This window comes from Bos javanicus, chromosome 12 (assembly GCF_032452875.1).
Source record: "Bos javanicus breed banteng chromosome 12, ARS-OSU_banteng_1.0, whole genome shotgun sequence".
Lineage (NCBI taxonomy): Eukaryota > Metazoa > Chordata > Mammalia > Artiodactyla > Bovidae > Bos > Bos javanicus.
The window spans coordinates 86,518,676-86,532,285 of record NC_083879.1 but is presented as its reverse complement, the minus strand read 5'-3'; positions in this window follow the sequence as shown (position 1 = coordinate 86,532,285).

Here is a 13,610-nt window from a genome sequence, read left to right as displayed (position 1 = left end):
TCTGGAAGCTCCAAGAGTCTTCCTTCTGAAAACATGACCCGGAGTCCGCCCACGCGCCCTTGAGCGTGGGCGGCCCTGCAAGGTCCCGGCTCCTCGGGGGCGGCTCAGAGAGGGTGAGTCAAGGGAAGTCTCCAGATGAAGCGTCCTCAAGAGGGGAGGCTAATAAGAATATCTGAAAAAAACTTTGGTTGCCGTTTGGTTGAAAACAATGAGTGTTTGGGGGTTAAGAAGAAGACGGCTCGTCCTTAGTAACTGTCCCCACGATGCCTGGCAGACGCGCGGTTCCAAGGACGAGAGGCGCTGGGCCAGCTCAGCCTCGAGTCTCCGAGTGCTCCTTGTTCTGAAAGCGCTGATGCTGAAGTCGGAGCTCCGGCTCTCGGCCGGCTCTGTGCACCCGGGTCAGCGTGCAGAACTCCGGTAGTTCTGTTACACGCGCAGCCTCTGGGTGTGGGCGGAGGCAGACTGCAGATGGCCTGCTTGCTTTATCAGAAGGGTGACCTATTTACCACGGGAAGCTTGTGTGTTTTCCACTGAGTGGCCACAGGGCCGCCTCCCTGAGCCCAGTCTATCAGCTGGTGACTCGAAGGGGCGCCCAAGTGGGGCCATGCGGTCCCCGACCCAGTCAAGCCAGCACCATCCCTTTTGTAAGAAAAAAGGTTGTAACCTGCATTTTCTGGAATAAGAGTCATTGCTAATATGAATAACTTGTGCTCCTGAAAACCCGTGTTATGCTTAACGGGAAATTAATCAAAATCAACTGTAGTAAAAGGGAATTAGTTAGTAATAGCATATATTTCAAAATGTAATGCATTAAAGAAAATGTAATAGAGCAAGATTAAATGGACAAACACTGGCACCTCCTCCGTGGGAGCCTGTTGGAGTTTAAGGGGTGGAGCGACTTTCAGATGGTCCTGGGCCAAAGCCTGTGGCCCCGGAGGCTGCCAAAGGGTTGCAGTGTTTGTGGAGACTCACCCACCTGAAGTTGGTGAGATGAACTGAGCACTCCAAAACCATTAGAACAGCCACAGACAGCCGCTATGCTCATCCACCACCGTCCACAACCAGGGACAACCATCCACAACCATTGGAGTCACTCAGAACCATCCTCCACAACCATATAGAACCACCCACAGCCATCCACAGCCACACCCAACCAAGGACAACCATCCACAACCAATGACAACCATCCACAACCATTGCAGTCACTCAGAACTATCCATAACCATGTACAACCATCCACGTCCATCTACAGCCATCCACAACCAAGGACAACCATCCACAGTGATGGACAACCATATACAACCATGGACAACTGTACACAACATCCACGACCATATACAGCCACCCACAACAAATGGCCACCGTCCACAATGTTGGACAACCATCCACAACCATGCCCATTCACCACAGTCATCCACAAACACACACACGCCTGAACACGGAGCTGCAAAGGCGCGGCTAGCGAGCCCAGTGTGCTGGCGCTGCCGCCTGTGGTGAGGGGTTGGGAGACAGTCTGAGCATGGCTGTGGCTGGCGGTGGGGTTTAGAGCTGCAGGGGCTTTGGAGCTCTGCACCCGCAGGTGTGAAGAGGATGTTGTTCTGACCCCAGCAGCCTGTGGCCTTCCTCTGGCCTGGGAGCATCGTGGGATGGCCCCGCAGGCGTGCCCTGCTCCTGGGGGGTGGGCAGGTCCCGTGGGCGGGAGCCGCTCGAGGAGGGGGGTCTGTGAGTGGGGCAGGTGGGCTGCCAGCCGGGAGGCCGGCCCCACCTTCAGGAGCCCACGGAGCTGAGCAGTCGTGAGTCAGGTGGGGGCACTGCTGGGTGCTGGAGACCAGCGGGGCGGTGGGCCTTCTCCACGGCAGCCAGGTGGGCCCGGGGTGGGGGTTGTGGGGGGGCGGGCTGATGGCCGGTTTGGGGTGAGGTGTCGGGTGTCTGAGCCCCCAGGAGGGGAATCAGCACGAGCAGGGAGTGTGGAGGTTCAGGCGATTCGAAGCATCCAGACCTTCCTGTGGTTTGTCCTGACGTGGGCCCCAGGAGAGTCCCGTCCGGGTTGTTCTGGACTCAGGATCGTTGGGCAGACTGGGCCTGGGCAGACAGTGGTAGTGGGCAGCGACCCAGATCCCGCTGCTGTAAGGCCGGCCTGGTGTGCACTCCTTATGGAGCCCTCCTGGGTCCGCGTGGTCAGAGCGACTTTCTACAATGGCAGCCGCAGCGCCAGGCCCGCTGCGCACACGGGGCGGCCACACGGGCCGGGGGGCGGCTCTCAGGCCGGGCCGTCTGCGGGCGCCGGCTGGAGGCTGCTTCTTCCCACCTCGGGCCTGTGCGGGCTCCCGGGGCCCGGGCTCCTCCCCCGGCCTCCCCCTACGACAGGCTGGGAGAGGCGCCCACCCGGGGCGGACAGACAGAGGCTCGAGGGCGGGAGGCGCTGAGTCTGGTGTGTCCCTGGGGACGTGGGTGCTGGGCTCGCCCAGATGGCGTCAGGCGCTTCTCGCCCGGCCCGGCCAGGCGGCCCCGAGCTGTGGGCCCAGGGGACGGACGCCCAGGACTGATGGTGAGACCAGACCCCGCACAGTGCAGCTAAAGACCAGGCGTTGCTGCCTTTGGCCAGTTTCCTTAACTTCATCCCGCCACCCTGGCCCCGTCTTAGAATTCTGGAGGTGCAGCTCGCCGTTGTGATTTATACACGTGTGTGCAGGCTCTCTGGGTGTGACTTGGAGGCTCGGTCAGCTGGCTCCCTCTCCACGGCTGTCGTCTGTTTTGGGCTGAACTGGATTGAAAACGGGACCTCAGTGCGAAGGAAACCTGACTCCACTCCCTCCCACACGCCTAGGCTTCCTCTGCTCAGATCTAACGTTGCTCTCAGTTTTGCCCTAACACTCTCGGGTGTAAATACATATGCTTTCGAGGTTTTCAGTATGACTCCAACGGGAGTCAGAATATGTTAGTGTTCCTCCCCACCCCACCAGATTGCATAGCAGGGGCACTGAAGTTTTGTTATTTTCAAATTGTGGTACCTGATCTCTGTATTTGCGTTCATTTTTATCAGCTCCCGTTGTGATGCCTGGTCATTGGTACTGGGTGTGAACCCAATATTGAGAGACTTTGGTTTCTTTCTGAAAACCATTCTTCTGTGGTTTAGTTTCATGCTCTAGTTCCATGATGTGGTTTTAGCAGAATTAATCTGAAATGACTCAATTTACACAATTATATTTGGCTTCAAACTGGTTTGCCCTAGATAAGCCGGGCCCACGTCCCCTGACCCCCAGCCCCGGCAGTCGCTTGCACACAGCGGCCGCAGCAGGTGAGAAGGCTCTGTGGGCCCCCCATGCCTGCTCCCTAGGGAAAGGCCTTGGGGTGTCAGCCACAGGTGTGTGGGCCTCCGCGGCAGGCCAGAGCCAGGAGGACTGGGTCTAAAATGTCAGGTCGGGGGGAGGGCCAGGCGCTAAGTGCATGGGCTTCGGGGTGAAGCACTCAACGTTTTCTCTTTTTAAAAACAACCCAGGTGGCGCTAGTGGTAAACAATCCACTTGCCAATGCAGGAGACCCAAGGGACGTGAGTTCTATCCTGGGTCAGGAAGATCCTGTGGCGGTGGGCATGGCAATCCACTCCAGTATTTTGGCCTGGAGAATCCCATGGACAGAGGAGCCCGGCAGCTACAGTCCATGGGGTCACAGAGAGTTGGACACGAATGAAGCGACTTGGCATGCACGCATGCAGAAGTTGAGGATCCTGTTTTATGTGGGGGACTTCCTGAGGACTGCATCCCAGGACGAGGCCTCTCAGATGGCTCTGAGACATCCTCGGAACAGGCGAGGGAGGGGTCCGGATGTATCGTTCCAGAAACAGACCAGTGGTCAGAACGGCAGAAGGTTACTGTTAACTAAGGAAACCCAGACGCCCCTGGTTAAGGAGTTTAGCGTTTTCCTGAGGGTGGGAAGACCTCCCTGGGCCTGGGCCTGTGCCCTGGGGGCTCCATCTCGCGGCTGTGACCCCGAGGGCTGCCATGTCCTCTGTTTACTAAAACAGCAACAGCACTTCTTCACTCACAGGATCCAGCAACGTCCACCAGCTGTGCCCGCGGGCTCTGCCGCCACGGCTGGCGGCCAGGAGCCGGGACCACAAGCCCAGGGTGCCCTCAAGCAGGACTCCCTCCCTCCCTGACCCTGACCCATACCTGTCGCCTCGCTCAGGAGGGGCCCGAAGCCGGGTGGGGCGCCCGGGCCAGTGCCCCTCAAGACTGACCTCCCAGAGGAAGACATCTGCTCTGCCCACAGCCTGAAAGGATGCCCGTTGACAAAGATGAAGGTCTGGTTTAACACAATGGTCTGTGCAGCCCCAGAGAAGGACAGCAAGCCCACAGTGCAGAGCGTATCTCTAGTTTCTCACATAACAGCAAACAGCAGCTTCATAGCTTGTTTTCCTGAGTTAGATTTCTAGGCAAATGATTCAGATTCTTTAGTGATCCCAGTTCATAAGTTACTAAAACAGACTCTTATCCGACATTTTTGGTCAAGACCCTTGAAGACCACCTGAGTAAAGACACAGTTGGAATATTAAAATACAGCTACGATTGTTGCTCGTTTTCCCTGGCGGCGTAAGTTCTTCAGTTCAGTTTGACTGGGTGTTCCGTGAACACCTGCTCCTGGAGGCAGAGGAAGTGACGCCAGTTAGGATCTGCTCACGTAAGAGCTGCAGGCATCGAATCTGCCTGGAATTCCTCGCCGTGGCGGAGAGCTGCAGAGTGCTCGCCCCAAGATAAAGGAAATAAAAGGCACATTCTCCCTGAACACCTACAGTACAAGATAACCGTGTTCTGTAAGAGAGAAAGGGCACCCAGACAGGGGCGATTTGTTCTTAAAATCCTTAGTTTGGTGACACTAGGCACCAGAGAGGTGCCCGTCGTGCAATAATCGCATCTGCGGGTGCTGCTTTGCATTACTTCCATCTGAACAAGAACGAAAGAAGGCTTTTCACTATGTCAACACATGTTAAATCATGACATATTACCTTTAATTTTCCCATTCGAATTTAAACTTTTCTTTTGATCAACCCTGATTTGTCAGCTATTTCTACGTGCAACTTTTACTCCAATATACAGCACATTCTGAAACCGTGTCCCACCTCCCCGCGTGGCTGTCACCAGCGGCCTACCTGTCAGGAACGGCTGCGAAATGCATGGGGCTGCCTTGGCACCTTATTTTTTTTTATAAATTCCGCTTCGTTACTGCAGCAGGACCCCGCCCGTGGTGCCTTTGTATGGAGCTCTGCCCCCGTTTCTGTTAGCGTGTTTGACCCTTTACCCCCAAGCACACGAGATACCCCACGCGCTCAGTAGTCACGCAGAAGTGCACTGCGCACCCGTCTTATCCCTCGTACAGTCAGTGGGACCGTTCCAGGGGAAAGGACTGTAACGAAGATGACAAGCGGGAGGAAACACTCCTAAAAGAGTGAACTGTGAAGTAATATAGCTGCCCACAGGGTCTGGGACTTGCGTTTCCGTCTGCGGAGCACTGAATCAGGTGTTCTATCCACTGGCCATGCTCCCTCAGGAGGTATCAGACTCTAACTTCGCAGGCATCATGGCTTGTACCATCGTAGCGACCTGGGGCTAATTTCTTAAAAGGGTTAAGCTGGCATGTCCCGCATTGAATTACCACTGTCATTCAATTCATTAGAAGAGTTTACGGACTTACAATATGCCTGTAATTTATAGCCTGCTCAGTGACAAAGCCTGACGCTAACATGCGCCTAATTTGCCAAGGTTATCTCAAGTTCCATTCATCTCCCCACTAACAATGAGCCTCTGATCCCCCGCTCCGAGGATAAGGTACATGCGGTTTCATATTTAGTGCTATCAATCACAGGGAATTGCCTCTCGCCTGCCTCACGCAAAGCGGTTTCCCTGCAGCCTCTGATGAGGGATGAGAGGGCAGCTGGGCCGCCAGAGGGCATGGGCCTCCAGCATCCCTGGGGGCAGCTAGGTCTGCAGACAGCCTGGTCCCGGGGCCTCTGAGAGCCCTGGGTCCCAGACAGCCCTGGGCTGGTCTCGGCCTGGAGCCCCCGGAGTGACGATGGAGCTCAGGCATCCCTGGGACAGCCTGGCGGAGGCCCGGTCCCAACGGCACCTGGTTTCCAAACGTCTGTGCTCATTTCCCTCTGGGATGTGGGAACGGTGCCCGCTCGGGGGCAGGCAGGCTCCCGGGGGCCTGTATGTGTGGAGCCTGCTGGGGACACTGTCCTGAGGGACGCTGCATGTCTGCCCAGAACCCCGCCCCCCGGCCTCCGTGGGCTCACCTGCAGGGGCCACCTCGCCAAAGTGACCCCCTCAGTTCAGTCCAGTCACTCAGTCGTGTCCAACTCTTTGCAACCCCATGAATCTCAGCACGCCAGGCCTCCCTGTCCATCACCAACTCCCAGAGTTCACTCAGACTCATGTCCATCGAGTCAGTGATGCCATCCAGCCATCTCATCCTCTGTCGTCCCCTTCTCCTCCTGCCCTCAATCCCTCCCAGCATCAGAGTCTTTTCCAATGATTCAGCTCTTTGCATCAGGTGGCCAAAGTATTGGAGTTTCAGCTTCAGCATCAGTCCTTCTAATGAACACTTAGGACTGATCTCCTTTAGGATGGACTAGTTGGATCTCCTTGCAGTCCAAGGGACTCTCAAGAGTCTTCCCCAACACCACAGTTTAAGAGCATCAATTCTTCATTGCTCAGCTTTCTTCACAGTCCAACTCTCACATCCATACATGACCACAGGAGAAACCATAGCCTTGACTAGACAGATCTTTGTTGGCAAAGTAATGTCTCTGCTTTTTAATATGCTGTCTAGGTTGACCCATTCCCTTCAGGGATTCCTGATGAGAAGATCAACAGTTTAGCATGACAAGTGCACGGTGAATACCATTCTTTCATTCTTGGTGATGATGGATACCGTTGTTTCATTCTTGGTCCAGGAGCCTCTGGAGGCACATGAGCGGAGGGGCCCTGTGTGTCTCCTCCTGCTCATGACTTGGATGGCTCGTGACCTTAAAAAAGAGAAAGGAAGGAATGCTTTGCAGGTGGCCAGGATGGAAACAGAGATTCTGATCGTTCTGAATCCTTGAGAATTTTAAGTAAAATACGTACAGGAAAAAGGCACATTCAGCGAGAGAGAACGTGGTGTGGGGGAAGGGCTACAGAAGGTCTACTCCCGGTGACCCAGCTACAAGGTGAACAGCTCTCGAGATGAGTGAGCAAAGTGTCAAAGCATTAGTTGCTCAGTCACACCCCACTCTTTACAACCCCGTGGACTGCAGCCCGCCAGGCTCCTCTGTCCCTGCGATTCTCCAGGCAAGAACACTGGCGTGGGTCGCCATGCCCTCATCCAGGGGATCTTCCCAACCTGGTGGTCAAACCCGCGTCTCTTGTGTCTCCTGCACTGGCAGGCGGGTTCTTCACCGCTGAGCTCCCCGGGAAGCCCGTGTGTCCGCTCCCTTTCATGTTCTTCACCCTTACGCTTTATCACAGGATGCTGAATACAGTTCCCTGGGCTCCACGGTTGGACCTTGTTCTTTATCTGTCCTGTATACGATCGTTTGCATCTGCTAACCCCAAACCCCCCGTCTACCCCTCCCCGCTCCCTCCCCTTGGCAGCCACAAGCCTGTTCTCTGAGTGTGTTCCTGTTTCATAGATAAGCTCCTTTCCGCCACTGGCGGTTTGGTGGTGCCGACTCAGGGTGGGGAGCAGTAGTTCTCAGATGCTTTAGCCTGTGGGCAGCTTTGCACACTCCACAGCGACTGAGACACCAGACAGCTCTTGTTTGGGTGACTTACACCTATCTATAGTTACAATCCGCCTGAGAAGGGGTACGTTACCCACTCCAGTATTCTTGGGCTTCCCTGGTGGCTCAGCTGGTAAAGAATCCGCCTGCAATGTGGGAGACCTGGGTTTCGAAGATCTCCTGGAGAAGGGGAAGGCTACCCACTGCAGTATTCTGGCCTAGAGAATTCCATGGACTGCTTAGTCCATGGGGTTGCAAAGAGTCAGACATGACTGAGCGACTTTCACTTTCATAGTTACAATAATAGATATTAGAACTAATAATTTAAAATGTTTATTTATAATCATAATACATCATACAAAATAAATATAACTATATAAATATAAAAACCCATGTTCAGGGCTTTTGACCAAGTGCCTTTCAGGACAAAAGGCCCTGGCAGTCCCTCCCCGGGGGGCTGGGACCCAGTGAAGGCTGGAGGCCGGCTGCTCAGCGCGGCTGCCAGCTCTGCACAAACACAGCCGTTGGGAAGGACTGAAGGTGGGAGGAGAGGGGCCGACAGAGGACGAGGTGGTTGGATGGCATCCCTGACTCGGTGGACGTGAGTTTGAACAAGCTTCGGGAGTTGGTGGTGGACTGGGAGGCCTGGCGTGCTGTGGTCCATGGGGTCGCAGAGTTGGTTGACTGAGCAACTGAACTGAACTGAAATAGCATAATTTTATGAAAAGCGATATTTTCCAAACCGAAATTAAATTTAATGAGGAGGATAGTCTTGGTTTACATGTTTGCAAGTCTTTTTAATGTGTGACTTAGCGAGAAGGGTGCTGAATTCTCCTCTCTTTCTTAATTATGTTGTTTTGGTTGAGGTATAAGGCAGTTCAGATTCCCTCCAACATGTGGTTGGAAAAAGGACACGTGGATAAGCTGCTCTGATGCTCCGCCACAATATGACAAGCGGTGGCTTCTTCTATTTTTATTACCTTTCTGGTCACACTCAGTCTTTACTGCTGCGTGGGGGGGCTACTTTCTAGGCGTGGTTTATGGGCTCAGCGGCCCTGAAGCATGCTGAATCCTCCCGGACCAGGGGTCAAATCCACGTCCCTGCTCTGGCGGGTGGATTCTTAACCTCTGGGCCACCAGGGAAGTCCAGACAAGTGGTAGTTTCTTGAGAGGTGGTTACTACCCTAACATGGATGAGCTGCTAACATCGATGGATCTACAGCTCCATTGATGAATTACTCATTCTCTGCTGCATTGAGACCCACCAGATTTGGAACAGATCTTTTGCTTATAGACTGACTTACATTGCTTTTATGTCCAAAGTGGTCGAGGCCACTTGGAGCACGGATTTCTAAACTGGCACCATCTCACCCCTAAACGCTGAGGAGAAGAGGGCTGCATGGAGGGGTGTGTTTTCAGGAGCCGTGCTGACACTGGGGGGTGGGGGAGGCTGTGGGAGCCGCCATCTGGGGGCCTGAACGCAGCGCCTGGCCCGTGAACCCTTCAGCCACGACCTCTCAGAGCGACATTGGGAAGCCCCCATCTTCCTGAAGTCGAGGCTGCCCAGCCTCTCCACTTGCGTGGGAGCAGGGAGAAGCTACATTAAAAAAAGGAGAAGAAAGACCCGCTTTCAGGGCCTTTGACCAAGCGCCCTTTGGGACAAAAGGCGCAGGCGTCCCCTCCCCGGGGGGCTGGGACCCGGGGGAGGCTGGAGGCCCGCTGCCAGCTCTGCACAAACACAGCCGCCTAATTGCTGCCCGTCTCCCGGCCTGCGCTCCTGGCAGCCCCGCGAGGCACCTGTGCCGCAGACCTGGGGCCCGCGCCCCCGCAGATGCCGCGGGGCCTTTGTTGCTCCCCATTAGGAGCCCTTAATGGGCCGGGCGAGCTGGGCCGAGCGCCCGGTGGCGGACGGCAAACATTGTTCCCGCGGCGGCGAAGGGTCAGACGGCTCTTCAGCCTCTAAGCCCGGCCAGATAACTGCAGGCGATCAGCAATTTTAATTACCAGGTGCAGGTCGGGACCCTTCCTATAATTGGGCAGGTCGTTAACCCTCCTGGAGATGTGACAGGGGAGCGAGTTTACCAATACGCTGCCGGTCTTTTAAAGTCAATTAAATTAAAGCAACGAAAATCACCAGAGGCAGCCTGGAGTCTGCTGAGCCAGAAAGGACTGGCTTTCAGTACAAGTTGCCCCATGAATGGTGGTGACAGAGCCCCGTGCCGCGCCCCGGGCGGCCCTGGAGCCATGTGTGGCCGGGAGGGTGGCCTCGGGGGCTGCAGGCACAGTGATGGGGTGTCCTTTCTGACTGTCTGGGTCCTCGTAGAGTGGCCCACGGGCATTTGTCACCGGCTCTCAGGGGGTTCACAGGCCCATAGACAGAGTCCAGAGTCCCTGGCCTAGCCGTGGGAGGCACTCGCAATCTCATGGCCCCGTGGGCCCCCTTCCTGCCACATCCACCAGGCTTGCCTTAACATCTAACCCGAGCCGGTGTCAACTTGATGCTGATAAATGTCCCCAGTTCCGTTTGCAGAGGCCAGGAGCCTATTGAGAAGCTTCAGAGCCTCCATGAGCTGGAAGAGCAGTTTTCTTGGGTCTCTGTGGCCCCAAAGATCGCTGGGGGAGCCCCCCCGCCCCGTGAGGGTGTGCATTGGGAACACCCCAGGGGAGCTCGCATGCAAAGAGGCCTCTTTGAAGAGAAGAAGCTCCAAGCGGGGGTCCCGTGAGTGGGAGGTGGGGTTAGGGATTGGGGGATTCACATGGTCTCTGCCCAACACTTGCCTGGAGTCAGCGTCTGTGGGGTCGAGACGCGGAGTCGGGCAGCGTGAACTGCTGGAGTCACAGACGGGCTCTGTCACCTGCCAGCACAGCTGGAGCCCCTGCCGCCACAGGACAGCGCGGGGGTGTCCCCAAGGCTTGGACAGCAGCTTCCACGTCTTCTTCTAAAAAGCAGATGGCTCCCTTCACTTAAGGAGCACGGGTTCACGTGCTCAGCACAGGCTGGGTCTGCAGGGAAGGAGCCCAGGCGGGCGGTGACATCGAGGGCCCAGGCGGGCCTGGGGGCCGTGGCCGGCGGGCACCACCCGCAAAGTGCTGGGAGTGTCCAGGGCCGCCTGCAAAGGGGGCTGCCCCGACCCCAGGCACTGCCAACTCGGTGTGCGGCGGGATCCCGGCAGAGAGGCCCAGCGCCCACCCAGACCCACCAGCACCGAGGCCCAGAGAGCAGGCCCGGCCGGTCTGTCCTCAGTCTCTGCATGCTGCTCACAGCCGGTGTCAACGGCAGAGTGAGACCCCAGGCGCTCAGGGTGCTGGGCGTGCCTGGGACCCTTGAAGCGACCTGAGACCAGAGTCCACCTTTCTGGCTTCTGAATCCCCTAAGAAGGGTGGAGACACACACCCCGATGCATTCCGAGCCTCCCTGGCCCCATCCCCAGGAGGTGGCTATGTTCTCAGAGGACGTGCGGTCAGAGGTCGGCTCAGGGGTTGGGGGAGAAAGGGGTAGAGGCAGGCGGGGAGGCTGGGAGTGTGGAGTGATGAGCACCTGGACATGCCCGCTCCCCGGCGGTCCTCACCCACGGGGGCGTCGGCTGTGGGGCCGTCAGGCCAGGATCCGGGTGGAGCCGCGCCCAGACCCTCTGTCCCTGACGGTCCCGGCGCCGCCATGCTGGGCGGTGCTGCCTCTCCAGCCCTGGCCCCAGGAATTGGGTGCACAGTGCTGGCCAACCGAGGCCCCAGCCGTGCTGACCCCAGGCTGTCTGGGGACTTGGACACGTGGCCCTGAGGCTCCAGTTGGCACACACCCACCTACTCACGGGCCAGCCTGGTGCCCGTGATTGAGGCCGCTCACCCAGGGGCAGACAGTTGGAGGCCTGGCCTGGCGCCGAGCGGGGGCCCGCGTGCAGACGCCCTCAGGACGAGATGGTCTTCTGAGGGAGCCTTGTGATGACTCACATCTGAAAACAGCGTCTTGATTTCCTTAAACTAAACTCAGACTCTCGTAACCTCCGCACGAGCTCCTTGTGTGAGGCCGGGGCGCGTGGGCTTCCCTGGGAGACACCCTGGGGTCCCCACTGCCACCCTGGTGGCCCTGCGTGGCCTAGGTCAGGGTCAGCCCACGCCTCTGCTGGTGAACACGGCGCTTTCTCCTCTCTGAACGCTGGCCCTGCAAACTCGGAGTCTCGCTGGGTCGGCAGCCCATTTAGACGTCCTATATCCGGGGTCTGCTGTTGACTCATCGGAGGGAACTCTGTGTGGAGCTGAAGTTCTAGAGACCGACTCTGTAAGCCAACACAGACACAGCATTTATATTCAAAGTTACGTACATTCAGTGCGTTCAGAAGTGAGCTTAGACACTGAGAAGACTGCTTTCCTCGAGTGTGACTGAGGTCTCTTCTACCCTGTTACACGGCTGTTTCTGGAACAGAGACCATGGCCGTGAAGAGAGACCCCAGCATGGAGAGGGACGACAAGGAGATGGGGTGCCAGGTGACAGGTGGGCGGCTGAGATGCTCGGGGGGAGAGCCACGGAGAGATGGGGTGTCAGACGGGGTGTTGGTGCCCATCTCCCGCCTGCTCTGGACAGAAAGCCAGTCATCATTGCTGGAGGCGCCTCCGCCCCGACTCCGTCCTGTGGGTGCCAGGAGGAGCTGCGGACGTGTCCCTGGGTGGACACTTCTTCCAGAGCTGGGAGGTGGGCTTAGGGGGGACTTTGGCCTTCACTCTGCGTTTCACCGCTTCTGTGGGTGGCCGCTTGACCCTGCTCTGTTGTTGGAACTTGAATCTGGGCTACTTTGTTGATATTAGTTACCTGCTGTGCCTCTGAGCACCTACTCGCCTCCTTGCTGGGCTCGGAAAATGCAGGTTTTGTGCACCTGAATTATAATCTTGCTGTGATAATACGCCTGTATTGATTCAACAAAATGAGTTGTCTATTTTCCTTTCACTTCGACATCTATAAGAAGGAAAGGCTGACAATCAGGAACATAAATATTTTGGACTTCGCATCTTGTGGCATGAAGATGTTTTAAAAAACGTGTAATAATTGCAAAATAAAATTTTACCAGGAAATGCAGTCTGTCTGAACCTGGAGGATGAACTTCTCACAAAAAGCACTTATTTCAGAGCAGTGTTAAAATGTTACAATCGCCTAAGCACCTAAAAGGCAGAAAATAGACAGCATTAACGTTAAACATGCAACAATCCAAATATGAATATGCAGAAAGTGCTGTCAGAGCCCGGGCCGTCTCTCTGCTTTATTAAAAGCACACAGGATGCTGGCTCCCGCGGTACTTTATTCTGCAGACCATCTCCGGCTCTGAGGGGCTTCTCCCCCAGACCCCATGCTGCTGTGACTGACACCACCCCAGGGATTTCGGAACGTTTCAACCCCACATTTTATACCAGTCTGATGTTTTCTTATGCATTCGAGTTCATTTAAAGGGCTTGGTTTGGGTTGGATTTCGGTGCTTAATTGTAATTGTTGTATGTTACTCGACATTTTGATAAAACCACCTCACTGACCACGTCCACTGCCACTTCTGAAGAAAGCTACTTGGTTTTGTAAACAAACGGGGAAGACAGCTTTCTTCAAAAAGAGCATGACCGTTTTCCTAGCCCGTCTCCCCTCTTTCTATGATGAGGCCCCATCACGGGTGTGGACAGCAGATTACATCTGGATTTTCATCAATCTTGCAACTTTTCGGGCTGGAATTGCAGCTTCCTGCTTTTACTTCTGGTGATGGTGGCCCAACGGCTTTTGCTCAGCAGACCAGAAGCGGTGACAGCTTGCAGGCTGCTCAGGGGAGTTTTGGGGGTGGCAGGACTACGCCCCCTCATTTGACAACAGAACCCCAGC